Genomic DNA, 14,230 nt, shown 5'->3' with positions numbered 1-14,230 from the left:
AACCTGGCAATCTCCAGGAAGGACAAGGCAAGGGGGACAAATGCCTTGTTATGAATCAACTAGATGCTTTAGACATTTTGAGGGCACTAACCTGTTGTACTAGATGGCAGACCTGAGATGTGTAATCGAAGCCTAAAGCAATCCAAATCTAACATAATCCAAGGAGTTTTGGTTTGGATATGCTGGATGCACATGTGGGTCTTTGGGGGACACCTGAAGTTGACTTTTAAGAAGTACAGAAATGTCCCTGGAAATTGTTATGCTTAGTGCTTATCATAAAGAGAGAGATGACCAGGCCAACATGTAGCCTCTAAAAAACAGAAACAAAATTAAGCAAGTATTCCTTTAGGAATCACTGGAAAAGCTGCATCTCCCAACCAATTCAGGAATAAGAATCACAGCTGAAGTGATGCCAATAGAGCATATACAGTACAAAAAGGTGAATAAACTGAAGGACGAAAGACTGCAGATAGAAGAGATGTGGAAAAGACACAAGAAAAGGTACAGAGCAGGCTGGTATGGATATTGTTAACCTTTCCACAGAAAAATCCTACAACTAAAATGAAAAAAAAACACCTCTTTTTCTCTGATGGCCAAGTTTCTGAGAAACAGAACTTGCTGATGCAAGATGATATTACAAAAAAAATCCTAAAAAATGCAAGACTGAAACAAGAATCAGTCTCCAGGGTGTACGATTGGCCAGGTACATAACTGAAAGGAGCCAGTTCTGTGTACTCTGGAGCGCCCTTTGTTAATAACACCAGAGACAAAGCACTAGGTTAAAAGGAACACCATTTTTTTAGAAAGGTTCATTCATATGTTGCTAAAATACTATTAACCTTCAAAATGTTTTGTATTTTAGATGGTCTCTGTTATGCAAATTCAGTTAAGACATTTTTCAGGGCCAGGCCCAGCCTGAGATTGTTTAAGATTAACTAGTTGCTGTGTTGGGAAGAAATAAAACCAATAAGACACTTGGGAAAGGAGGTACTGTTATCTGAAGGTGTCCCATGATAACATCCAAGCTATTGCAAAACCTGCTATTCACCACCTGGGCTCTTCTACAGAGATAAGTGCAAATGGAGAACATGCCTTAAGGTGCCACTACCTGGGGTGAGCACACAGGGGGCCTGTGACAAGTGTTAGTGTGGCTGGTGCTCTGGAGAGCTGATCGTATAGCAAAGTTTGTCTTGTTCCGTGTGGTTAAAGTTATTAAGGTGAAAAAGATCTCTAACCAATGACACCGTATTGCCACCAACAGCCACTGCAGTATCTGACATAGACTGACAGCTTGAGGAGCAATGACATATTCCTTCAGCTCCCCTCCAGACAACGAAGAGATGGTACCTAGGATCACACTTTATGTATTTGCTAGTAACAGGCAAGGAACTGTGCCATTTCCTGAGGCTAGGCTCACCTCTTTAGTGAAATAATTCCATGAACAAATCTGCCCACACACAGAAAAGTGGCACCATAAAAAGAGAAGATTTACTCTAAGCCTACATCAACCTCAAATGAGATGAGATTTCCAGAGACACAGTTTTGTGAACTACCTACCTTGTGGCTTGCTCTCTGTCCCAAGTTGCTCTCACTCATATTTGCATATATGCACCATGTTATTTTCCCTCTAGCCCAAATGCATCTCCTTTGCAGGAGACAACTGCTAGGGCAGAACCCGTAGTGCTTCTTTCCCACAGGGTCCTATGGATGCTTACAGGAAAATATCATAAAGAATGCAATCACACTAAGGAGGAGGCTTAAAGATGCTACTGTGCAACTCCTGTGCCCCTGAAATGTGAACAGACATTTCCTTGAGCAGGTTTTGCCAGCCAGAACTGCTCACTCAGCCTGCAGAAGTCTGCAGGGCCAAATGACGGAAGGGGCTTTCCCCCTCTTTGAAAAATTTGGACTTCCAAAACTGTCCTATTAAGGAAATACCATAAAAGTTAGAAAGCTGCGGAGGGGGGGTGAGTAGCTGTTTGCATCTTTTCATGGTATCATGCCTGTGTGTAAGTGAGAGACAAAAGGGAAATCTGTAAGTCCACAACATAAGGATGAGACAATTTCTTTGCTAAGACCAGAGGAGAAAAAAAAAAAAAGGTAGGGACCCATGACTGCTGAGTGTTCAGAGTGCTGATGAACAAAGTACACCCTTCCAAAACAGGTTCAAAATGCAATTCCTGCTGAAATGTCAATCTTTCTCCACATGGATAGCAGCTGCTTTTGCAGCACGTTCTCTCTAATGTTTCCTTCTCCTATGGCATGTGGGTGACTCCAAGCGTGGTTCACTAACCCACGTTGAGACAGTGGCATTTATTCACCAACATGTTGTCTGATCCTGCCTAGGAGATGCCTATATGCACAGATAAAGACACTGCACATAATATTCATGAATATCCACACTTCATCCGTGGATAAAGACCACTCCACACCACTAAGCTTACAGCAGGTGAGCTGTACAGCTACAGACATAGCTGTATTTGTATTAGTTCTTTCAGAAACTCTCAAGAAGAATCCAGGCTATCATATATTATAGTGATGGGTTTGAGCCCACAGCAACTTCACCTGGGTTTTGATGCTCTCAGGGGACAGCTGCAAAGATGAGAAAAGATTTTATGAGCTCCAGGACCCTCACCAACACACTGCTCACTGCAGGATGCTAAAGAGTATGGTGCTCTCTCACACTTCATCCTATGAGACATGGAATCACAGGCAATCTTCAAAAGCAGGCATTTGAGAAAACATTTTCAACTAAAGAGCACAAATGAATAAGCTCACACATCAAGTGGAGTCCCAGCATCAAGATCAAGCCCCCACATTACTTGTCTGCTGTGTTTCAAGGCTCATATTCTACGCTGGAAGTCTTTCTAATGCATGGAGCTGTTAAAATGGCATCATATACCTGTAAGCAAGCTTATCATTCCAGTTCCCAACATTTATTAAAAATGTTAGGCCAAAGAACTAGACCAACAGTGAGACAGAGTGAACTAATAGGTTTGGAGACTAAAGCTCACTCTGGCTCACAGCAGCAATCTAATATTCTTGGAATTCCCACAATCCCCTCAAATCTCAAATCATCCTTCACACTTTGGAAAAGCCAAGTTTTCATTTGGACTTCCCTGGCTGCAACTGAAAGCGTGACATCATGCAGCTCTCCCCAAGGTGCTCCAGAGGAACTGGAAAAGCAGCAAAGAAATGGCAACATGAAATCAAAAGATGAGAATTATTCACACTAAAACATCTCCCTCCCGTTGTCACCCCCAACGTCCTGCTCCAGCAAAGCAGATTCAAAAACTGCACTGGAAACAAAGCCCTTCTTTTGTTCTCTAAAGACTAGAAGTCTTTTTATATTTAAATGAAAATCTGTCAAACTAATTCAGTGAATATGTAATGCTCTCATTTTGTACTCATTAGAGAACATCGTAATGGCCATAAATTCCTCCGACAGAGTGTGTATGTGTGAACATAAATGTCTGGTAACGTCTCATAAACTTCAGGCTGGACTACGTTCTTTGTCTTTAGGTTAGACCTTGTAAGACAAACAAAAGCCCCAGTATTGCTTAAATTAGATGCAAAGTGCTATGTCACAGCAATATTATAAGCATGGTTCTTGTGCACACAAACGAGGGGACTTGAGTGATGATTCCCACCATGAACTTTGTGTCGGTCTGTAATGCCATCATTGTCTGAGATGATGTACAATTTTCTGCTTGAAGATCTATGGGCAATACAGCTGTTGCCGTGGATTGCTCTGAATATTCTGTCAGTATAACTTCAACAGGATGTGACATTCTCAGCATTTTTTTGCTTTTTGATATTGAGAGATAAAAGGAAGAAAAAGAAACCAAATATGGACAAGCAGCACTGAAATAAATGCCTATGTATTTTGTCTCATTTATGATTCACATTCTTTTTCACTTGCTTGTCTGTAGCAAAGAAACTTTCCTCATGTACTGCTGATGGATAACCTTTGAAATAAAACTGGGTTGGAATTAAAACTGATCACAGTCAGAATTAAACACATGCAGGGGAAAACAAATCAGCATCAAAGACCATCTCATGCTACATATTGAGGCTTTGGCAGAAAATATTCAGGATCATTAAGGATTCTAGAGACCTGCTGTGCTATAGGTACAGCAACAACAGTAGATGAATTTTATAGAGGGAAATGGACTCCTGGGCAGAAATACAGGCAGAGGATATAGACAGATCATCTTCTCATCCTAAGCTTGAGGTACAGTGTCTGTGTTTAACTACAGATGGTGGGTGAACCCTTGGATGGAACCAGGCTGCTAGAAAAAGACTAACGCAGACCTGGTGATCATCATTGCCCCCAACATCTCCAGCTGGATCAGCTAGGAAAGACTTGGAAGTTCTGACCAGCCTTCATGTGGAATCACCATGACCTTTCCTGTCACAAGGGTTTTGTCCAGCTAGGTGTGTTAAAGGTGCTGTTTTCTGAGCCTCCTCTTCCAGTCACTGGCTGAAGCAAAAACTCCAACTGGGTGAATCAGTAGGATAGTTCAGTATTACATGATACCTTATGAAGCCAGGAATTGGGAAACATTTCTCAAGAGGTCAGATGCAAGGAATAGGCAACTTCCACAGCCTCTTCCTTGAACCACTCAGCAGCTGTTCCTAGAACTAAGCAGATCAGAAACTTTCAATTTTCTCAAGGTTTAATAACTTTTGTGGTCAATTCCTTGTGGTGTGAAGAAAGACAAGCTGACAGTGAGTTAGAACTCCCCCTTCAGCAGGGCCTTCAGTAGACAGTTACTCTTTTGCAGACATTTCTCCTCTCCATTCTCAAAACTTCAGTACTTTTCAGGGTAGAAGACTGCAATGACACAATGCCAAAGGAAATGATGCATTTTTATTCTCTCTCACATACACACACACATGCATCCCATTCCAAAGAAGGTATTATAACACAATGATACATGTTGCTGTACTATTATGAAAAGATGGATTTCTGATGGAGCAGCCTCTCCCAAAACTGAGATGGAGGAGTGTTCTCTTGATCCTGTGGGCTGGATTTTCAGGGGTAACATGGCACCAAGAGATCTTTACAGGTAACGTGGCACAGGAGCAAGGGATCTTTACAGGAAGGAAAAACCTCTGCCCTTGCATTATGCTGAGGCATCATGCTCCAACTGCGTAAAAGCATAAATAGGCTCCCAAAATCACATGAGCAGGCTAAAAGCCATTGACTTGTCACAATTAGTACATGCAGAATCTTGTCTAACAGGCTTTGAACCATGAGAGGTAGAAACTTGAAAAGCAGACAGCTTCACAAATCTCCTGGGTCAGAAGCTGCGGCTTTGAAGGAAGAACTGTACATCACATAAATGGCAAGTGCACCCTGCCTCAGTAAAGAACCTAGTCTGCATTTCTGTTTTTATTTTAAAATGTTCTTCAGAATGGTGCAAAGCAGAAAACCCTGTAATAAACACTGAAGAGAAAATGAGATTGAATCTTAATAGTGTCCAGTCACCAACAACCTTCCTTTACTGATCCCACTGCCCAAAAATAAACCAACCCAACCTCATTTCTTTTCATTACATTTGGGGGAGTGTGGGAGCATCTATGCATGGATGAGGGATCTTTATTCTACATTATGACCACTTTCAAGTAGAGAATACAGCAAACCAAAGATACCAAAGAAAGGTAGAACTTGATGCTAAGGTACAGTTAAATTAAGTAAGATGTTCTGTCTACTCAGTGCAGCTCGTAACATCCTTCATAGCTTGCTCTTGTTCTTTGTTTTTTCCACCTAGGCCAGATATATTGACAACCTCATGCCTGTAGCTCAAGCGGGCAACTAACAGTCCATGGTCCCCAGCTGCTAAAAAAGAGTTCCTGGGGAGGAAGAAGAAACTAAGGATGGAGGCACTGTTGTGGAACCCATAAAAATACCCACTCACTGAAGAAATAAGCATGACTGAAGACACCAAGTGCTTGATTTTAAGTGTTGTTTTCTACACCTTACTCCCTTAGTTCTTCTGCAGGTCATTTACTGGAAGGGAAGGATGTAAGAGCGTGGTTATGACCGAGTAAGCTTTTGATTAAAGTTAAAGCCCAAATCTCTTGTTGCAAAAGCATTACCATTTTCCCCGAATGATATCAAAAGTAAAAGAAAAACATATGAGGAGGTGAAAGGCTAATGGCTCCTGAAAATGGTTCGGTGGTGATAGGCCTGCGATTATTTCTTTGAACAATGTTTCTCTCATTAAAAGCAGGTAGGTATCAGATTTTAATGACTTGTTTTTTCCCATCTCGGTAAGACAAGAAAGACTTTACTCCCCTGTTCTCCATAGCCATCCTGTAGAAGAAATGCTTTACCTGCCTTCTTATCAGGGTTAAATGATACCTGCACTTGAAAGCAGAATTTTTACCCTTTTCCACAAGCTTAGGCAAATACACCTAGTTCTCGGAGAGCTGACAGAAAGGCAAATCACCTACTGCAAACTGACAGATGTCAAGGGAGGGATAATAAATACCTGAAATAGGGAAAGTTTCATCCCCCCCATGTACCTATCAGCTTTCAATGAAATTCTACCTTCCTTCCTGTGATCAAGCCACTAGAGCTGTGTGCATAGCTTGAAACAGCCTTTCGTGCTGGTGAGGGGATGTCTCTGCTGTTTTTCATTCCCTCTCCTCTTGCAAGACATCTCTTTGCAAAGGGCATGAAACATCTGAGGGATTTGTTTCAGTTCAGCAGCTCCCCAACTCCTTCTTCTCTATGGGGGCTTCTCTGAAGATTTTGGTATTTATCTGTTAGGCACAGAAATACTGAACAAATCGATATACTGTTTGGAAAAAAAAGAGACCTAACTTCCAATTCTCTTGAAACTCTCACATGAAATTACAACATCTAATTCCTTGTATTAAAGGAATTAAAACACTTGCTTGAAAAAATCCACTTTGCTGAGTCACAGCTAGAGGTTGAGCAATTTGCAGGAATGAGGCCACAGTCACTTGACAGCAGGAAAAAAGGGTAAGGTGTGGGGAGAACAGAAATCTGCATTTCAGGAGTGAATTTCCAGGGGAAGGGAAGGAGTAAAACCATTCACGCAGACAGACAGACACAGCCAGCAAGGTCCTACCCCTGCTGCCTGAATAAAGGCTCTTTCAGCACTAACTCTTCCCAGCAGCACACCAGCTATACACTGACGTCTTTAGGAGACAGAGTTCTTCTGTGGCAAGATCTTCCCTGACACTAAAGTTTGCATCGCACCAGTAATGCTGGGCTGTCTATAGCTGCTGAGAATTTGGTCCCACCACTTCCCTATATATCAAAGCCCCTTAGCTAGAAGAGAAGTGCTACGGGGCCTGAGGAATGTAACAGGCACAACAAATCAATGCATTTGGGTTATCTACAGCAGTTAACCTTGGCTTCTGTAATAACAAGGCAGAAATGGTCTCTCTTTTACCAAGGACAATGGGGTGGCTCCACATCCACTGTAGACTTTACTGAGTGTACCTCAGTACAGATACATATCCGCTACTAATTTGAATAGAACGAGATTTTAGCAATTCACAATACATTACACACCTCAGCTTATGTTCCTAGAATGCCACAGCTCCAAAAGGAAAACCAAATACAAGCTGAGCTCTAAAAGGCCCTTTTATCCTTTAGCATGCATCACTCTGAGGCAGGAATCTGAGCCCCTTTCCTACTTATTCATGAGTATGCGTATGCAGAAGCAGGGAAGAGGACAAGGAAGAATTTCTTTACGGAGAAAAAAAAAAAAGCAGCAGCCCCATTCCTGAGGCGTTGTTGCTATGGGCCTGCGGGGTTCACAACAGATGGCAGGAGAGCCAACCCTGCGCCTGGCTCTGAAGCTGTCCACTCAAGCATACCATTCGCATTCCCCACATACCTCCGGCCCCTCACTTTGGCACAGGCTGGCTGTTCCCGTCAACACCCCACAGACCTCATCCTGTAACAGCCCCCTACGGACTGATCCAGACCAGAGCTGAGCGTTGTCTTTCTCCCTGGATGGAGCAGGTAGCAGCCTTCAGGATCACGGCTTGAGGTGAGGAAGGCTAGCCTGAGGCAGATCCGTCCTCTTTGCTGCAGAGGACATTGTCACATCCAAACCACTTGAGGGGAGGACAGTTCAGAGCCAAGGTCACTGCCAGAAAGGTTTCACTGTCTAACGAGTATTATTAACAGCTAAAAAGTGTGAGAGAAAGTGTGCAGAGGGAAAACAACATAAAGATGGAGTAAGAGAAATACCAGGTGGGGAAAAGCATGATTTAAGCAGCTGAGGTGCTTAAATATCCAGGTGTATAGAAAAGACACCAGAAGCACTAGCAACAGGCTCCAGGTACAGCATTCTGCCTTGGTGCTCCACCTATTCTATCACAGAACACGATTACATGGAAGAGCCCCCCAGATATACAAACCCCTGCTGAGAAGTGCCCATTGCTGTGGAGTTTGTGTTCTCGGCCTTCCTCTCTGTGCGCTGAAAATTCCTGCCTGAGAGGCATAGTACTTCCCAGCTCCCTGAGCACAGCCAGGCTAAAGAAAAGTCAACCCACCATCACTCCTGCATGCACTTTTGACACTTCAGTCCTACTGTTCTGGTCTCCTAAACCCAAACAACAGACGTGTTACTTCAGATTCTGAAGGAATTTGAATGTGATTTGCCTGTTGCTTGCTGATCCCACATAAGAGGGCTCTTTGGAGCTCATTTGCATTTGGTTGCTGGAGTCACTGGTTTGTTCATCTTTTTTTGTGGGGGGAGACGACTTACAACAAGGATGGAGACAAAGCAGCAGATGCTGCAGGCTAACGACGATGAAGAGCAGTGCTGGATGTGTGTAGCTGGCCACTTGCATTCCTGAATCTTTGCAAATAAGGATTTCCAATCTTCCTGAGGATCACAATAGTCACTAAGGTTGGCAGGAGGAGTTGTTTGAGAAGCATCTAATTGACTTGCAGCAATGGACATCTGATTCAAAGCAATAGTGGTTCCCAGAAACCCCTTTATTAAATCTGAATAATGATCTCCCCAGAGCACGTGAATGTTTCTTGAGTCATTGTTAAGAAAAGGAGTCAAGCTGCAGGGCCGCTCTGAGACAGCCTGGGAAATGGCCTTGCTGCTCCGTAGCAGGTTCAACCAAAATCTTTCACCACTCTCCTTTACAGATCTGACTTGCCTGACCCTCCTAACTTTGTCCATCCAAAGCTAAAGTTATTTTCTGGTTCGTTTTCCTTCTGATGCAGACAAGGAGCAAGCATTAAGTTTGAGAAAAACAGTGTGACTTCTGCTAAAAGTCAGTTTGTGCCACTGCATGTGCAGTCTTTTCTGTGCAGGCATGCAGGAAATTTTCCTCCCTCTCACACATACAATGGTTTAGATTTGGTATTTATGAGCTTAAGATAGAAATAAAGGAGGAATGAAGTTTCCAGGTGGCTCTTTCTTTCTTTAATCTTTCTTATGTATGTTTCTCTTTTACACCCCTAACACCCTTCCCCCCCCCCCCCCCCCCCCTTTTCTATCAGTCTTTAATCAAATTCCTGCTGTTACTTTTATTGAACAAAGGAGATGCTGGCATAGCCCTGGAGTGCCTGTGCACATGGGCTGCCCTATAACAGCCAAGTTGCTACCATTTATTGTTAAATGGTCACCGCATGCTGTCATTTCTAAAAAGAAGAAAGAGATGTCCAGGATTTGGCAACTGACATAAATGTTAATATCTGGTATTTCTTCAGCCACTTGGGTTTCTATGAGGTATTGCCTTTAACCCTTTGAAGGCTTCAGAAAGACTTGTCTTCAAGAGATTATAAAACATACCAGAGAAAACAGTAACATCACTTAGATGATTTTTCAGTTCACTCAAAGGAGGCAATCATGAAATCTCTTTAATTCAGGCATCTCTTCAAATTTCAGATACTGTATACACACACTGAATACTACAGAGCACTGAACCACTCTGCTCAAACTGTTTCCAGGAACAGGGAAGACATATATGTCTGGCTTATATACAACCTGATATGAAGACCACAGGAGATTTCAAATCACTCAAGCAGGTAGTGGACTAGGACCCAAGTTAATCCCTTGTCTGTACATGGCTGTCCACACTATACTGACTGTCCACATTTATAGCTGAATGCTTTGCTGCAGTACTGCCTGCCTGCAGTCCCCCTGTCAGGAGAGAGTCACATCCTTCGCAGAGCTCCCTGCAGCCTCACAATGCATGTACAAGGGTCCTCCAGTGAAGGGCAAGAGTTTCCATACATCTCTGCATGCTGGGAACATGCCCACCCATGCAGGCATCAGGCCATGCCTCAGGGTGATGGGATCTGTTCTGTAAAACAGTGTCTTCCCATGTCCTGTGGATCTGTCAGCTCCACTGCCTCAGGAATATCCAGGGCTGCTAATATGCTGACTAGTTTTTCTCTTGATGGCAGGTACTTTAGGAAAAGTGGGCTCCTAAGAGAGGGCAGGAAAATCCACACCCTCACCATGCACAGGTCCTGGTCAGATGGGATAGCTGGCTTGTGAGCAGCCAGTGGGGTGCTCCAAGAACTGAATCTAAGAGCGTATGAACAGTCTTTCCCTGACCAAATGCATCTTTGAATTTTGTTTTATAGAGCTGGGTCAGGCAAGGCAAAAGGAGTAAATTTAGGGGCCATTTAAAGTGACTGGGAATTTGCTGCTGAAAACAGTTCTAGTTGTATTGTCAAAATAATAGAATCATAGAATCCCAGACTGGTTTGGGTTGGAAGGGCCTTAAAGCTCATCTAGTTCCTACCCCCAGCCATGGGCAGGAACACCTTCCACTAGAACGGGTTGCTCCAAGCCCCATCCAACCTGTCCTTGAACACTTCCAGGGATGGGGCAGCCACAGCTTCTCCGAACAACCTGTGCCAGGGCCTCATTACCCTCACAGGGAAGAACTTCCTAAAATCTCATCTCAGTCTCCTCTCTGTCAGTTTAAAGCTATTCCCCCTTGTCCTGTCACTACAGGCCCTTGGTCAAAAGTTCCTCTCCAGCTTTTTTGTTGGCCCCTTTAGGCACTGGAAGCTACTTTAAGGTCTCCCCCGGAGCCTTCAGAATCTCCCTGGTCTTCAAATACTGGAATGAGTACATATTGTGGAAGACAATGTGCTGCACCCACAAGTTGTGGCTGCATCTCTACTTCAGAGCAGGCTGTTCCAAGTTGCTTTTCTTCAGCAGATAATCTACAGCCAAAAACTACTCCATTTGACAGAGGGACACAGACCCCCATATTCCACTAGCACCACTTCAACATGCTTTCACCCATACTGCCAACTTTCACTGAACAACTGGATAACCACACTGTAGAAAAAACACAATTTCAGCCCAAGCATGCAGCTAAAGGTTTGGCTGATATCCACAAAAAACAAACAAACAAACAAACAAACCAACAAACCTGAAGTTAAAGATCTCCTAATAGCAATGAAGCAGGTAATGAGTTTAAAGATCATCTAATGGGTTTACTGAAGGAGTTAATGTCTCAGGAAATAAACAAAATCAAAGTTCAACGAACTTAACTTTATGAGTCATAACCAATCTAAAAGGGTGTATAGGCGTGCAGAATATACAACAGGTCTTTGGTGAATGTAAATTTGTACAGGCCCATACTGGAGCAATACTGATTACCATCTCCTAGAATCAACCTCTTTCATATTCTCTTTCTGCTACCTGCAATGTTCCTGTATTAATCAAACAAGAATATACCCCAGACTGTATCGCTAGCCCTTCTCTATTAAACATTGACGCAAAGCGCTTGACTGGTTTGACACCCACTTTAAACAATTCTCAACATATAAAGAGTGAAGGCCAAAAAGAGTGCCTTGAGCAGAGTCTCTTCCAGACTGTAAAACTAAAAATCACCTGCCACATCAGTGTGTATTTTGAGTCAGTCCCTCTGCTTATGAGACTCAGTGTCCCAAGTCCATTATTAGCACCCTTTGAGGGAGGGAATGGCCTTAAACATGCTGTACAGCTTAGAAGCTCTCCAAAGTCCACCACTCCGGTAAGCTTCCGGCACTTTTCTAGCCTAAAGCCCAAGAGATTTCCTTACACCGCTCAACAGCTGCACAGTGCCAGAGCCCAAGCGCTGGCTCCCTGTGTGCTGTGTTTTCTTCCAATAGCAGCTGAACCCCAGCCACAGCACTGCCTGAACACTCACTGGCTCTGAAGTTTATGATGCTCATGATGTTCAGGACCAACAGGGTCCTTCAGACTCCTGTCTTCCTTCTCCTAGGGAGAGATCTTTCTCCCTGCCACGAGATCCTGCTGCCTCCACAGGCACAAAGCCCTGCCCGGCTTGCTTTGCTGTAGCTGCTGAGAGGCTGCTTACCTTCAGAGGCACCAGGCCAAGGCTCAGGTATTCCCATCCTTGGGCCGGAGGCAGCCTGCCATTTGGTGAGCGCAGTCCTTGGAGGAGGGAATGGCACTACTGCCCTGGGAAGTGGAGAATCAAGAGCATAGCAAATGAGGTAACAAGTTGCAGATACAGGTGCTGCGCACAGAGGCACCTCAGAACTAATCCCACAGTAAAAAGCAGGAGGTTTGCTCAGCAGAGGCAGCTCAGATTACTGCCCTCCTACCAAGCAGTCGTCAGCAGCCCTGACAGACAGGAGCAGAGACCGTGAGGAAAGGGGAAATTTGCTGAGTGAAAGTGCCAGTCAGCTCTGCCCTGACTCCCTGTAGACTGGGGGTTGACCTCCTCTTACAATTAACACTGGGCTTTGGAGGGAGAGAGAGGAAAAGAAACTATATTCAATAAGGAATTGTTTTCCACCAGCCAGGAATTACAGTGTTTGTCTCAAAATTCACCACTCCAATTTCATTTGGAAATTGTAATTGGAAGTAAGGGTGGGGGATAAAAACCTTCTGCCAACTGTCAGCTCTGTGGGTAACACTGTCTCTTCTCCTGCGCCAAAGAACCCAGCCTGAGCTCCAGCAGTATGAGGAGGCTGAGGACACATGGCTCTCTGAAGTCCATGGAAACAGCACAGAAAAGTAGGTGGCCCTCAACACACTGGCCCCATCCTGATACAGAGGGTGTCAGCCTGGTGCAATCAGGGAAGTTCAGTTACTCTCTACCCAGCCAAGCTGTCTTGGCATCCAAGAGAATGCTGAAAACATATATTAAATATATGTTACATAGATTAATATGTTTTCTGTATGGGGAGCAAATTGTTTCATTTCAGGCCAGGAGTAATGCCACATAAAAACATCTATCAACAGAAGGAGCCAACGCCAGTGCCCCAAGCCAAGCACAGAAGACTAAGAGGTAGCTCTGAGCTGAGTTAACTGGCTCTTTTCACCATCTGAAAGATGTATTTTTAAACCAATACTTCAGATTTTAATTAGCAGAGTCACTTTTTAATAGGAAAAAAGAAGTTATGGTGTACTTTTGCAGGTATAACCCACATTAAAATGTTTTATATGCAGATACTGAAAACCAACCCTGTCTCCCTTCCAACATCAAAGTCAAAGCAGGCAGAATGCTGAAGAAATGTGTACTGGAAAAGAAAATAATTCCATTTTACAGAGCTATTGGCATAGCCAGGGTTCATTGATCAGGTGCATACAGGTGAATACTCTGCAGTTATGTGAGGGAGTTAGGCTGCCCTTTGCTAAACCATGAACATTTATGCATATAAAAGGCCATTTGAAGCCGTTTGTGTAGTTTCCACTCTTCATTATTCTTTTGACTGAAATATTCCATTTATCCAGCCACAAGGGAGAAGCAGTTCCAAGGGATCTGTATGACCCACACAAGTCCATTCATGAAAAAATGGAAAGTAGTTACAGTGACCACTACACCCTAGCATTTGTTTTACTGAAGGAAATCCTTGCAAACTCAATTCATATCACAGAATCACAGAATGGTTTGGATTAGAAGGAACCTTAAAGTTCACTAGTTCCAACCCCCTGCTGCAGGCAGGGACACCTTCCGCTACACCAGGTAATATCAGTAGGATTACATTAAAGCTCATTAGCCTTTCCTGACACCACCTCCCTCCCAGAGGAAACTTTGGATCAAGCAAGAAAAGCATGGAAAGGCTTTTGAGAAATTTGCTTATATTCCTGGATAACTAGTGTAGCTGAGCAAAATAAACATATAACCCAGCTACTACACAACAAATGTCTCATAAATTATTATTTATAATCAGCTCTTGAATTTAAAGCCTGCATTTAAAATACCTGTAAAGTCCAGGTATTTGCCCTATTGACAA

General features: G+C 43.5%; 1 protein-coding gene across 5 annotated transcripts in view; it reads right to left on the bottom strand.

Moving 5' to 3' along the window:
- SHROOM3 (shroom family member 3) overlaps positions 1-14,230 on the bottom strand; it is a 143,362-nt gene that overhangs the window by 74,519 nt on the left and 54,613 nt on the right. For 2 of the 5 annotated variants that reach the window (XM_061442845.1, XM_061442861.1), the window contains exon 1: positions 12,343-12,608. The exons of the other annotated variants lie outside the window; for them this stretch is intronic. The gene's annotated coding sequence lies outside the window, so the exon portion shown is untranslated. Of the gene's footprint in view, positions 1-12,342; positions 12,609-14,230 lie in introns of those variants that run through there. 5 annotated transcript variants of the gene reach the window in all.

The sequence above is a fragment of the Pezoporus flaviventris genome, unplaced genomic scaffold (assembly GCF_033815535.1).
Source record: "Pezoporus flaviventris isolate CSIRO_AGI_PZ_B2104156 unplaced genomic scaffold, CSIRO_AGI_Pfla_v1 ptg000002l, whole genome shotgun sequence".
In the NCBI taxonomy this organism is placed as follows: domain Eukaryota; kingdom Metazoa; phylum Chordata; class Aves; order Psittaciformes; family Psittacidae; genus Pezoporus; species Pezoporus flaviventris.
Note: the sequence above shows the minus strand (reverse complement) of the source record. Positions and strands in the feature narration are given on the sequence as shown.